Raw genomic sequence first — 583 nt, 5'->3', positions numbered from 1 at the left:
TCAGTTAGATAATAGCAAGAGAAATTTACTTTTAGAAGATCTCCCAATGGCTGTGTGTTCAGCTTTTTGAGAAAATCCATTTGGTTTTCCTAGCTAGAATTAATGGAACCTTCTACAAGGTTGATAAAGTGGAAAAATGTGGCAAATGTTGATGACTTGAAAGGATCATGAAGGGAATGTCAACATGAGTCCTAGGTTTCAAGTCTGTGCACTTGTGTTGATGGTTTTACCATTTTTCTGAATAAGAAGCATTAGAAGTAAAGCTGTTGGAACACATGGAGACGCTTGGTGGTTTTCAAATCTTGTAGATGTAATCAATCTGTCAGCTTTCCCTAGACAACCAGCTGAATCGGACTCTGTTTCTTTTAAAGGAGGTACTTACAGTTGGCCATCATACTAATAGTAAGTGCCTGATGCAGAAAGACTGTTTAATAAATATCTGTAAAATGAATTAAGTGATGACAAAATTTCTATTAAAGATGTGAATGTTTTCAACTTAAATTATCCCTGGTTTCAAGATATTATAAAATATGTAAGCTATTCCATTTTTTCAAGTCACTGCTAATAGACGAATACTCTTTAG

The sequence above is a fragment of the Theropithecus gelada genome, chromosome 6, assembly GCF_003255815.1.
Source record: "Theropithecus gelada isolate Dixy chromosome 6, Tgel_1.0, whole genome shotgun sequence".
NCBI lineage: Eukaryota > Metazoa > Chordata > Mammalia > Primates > Cercopithecidae > Theropithecus > Theropithecus gelada.
Note: the sequence above shows the minus strand (reverse complement) of the source record.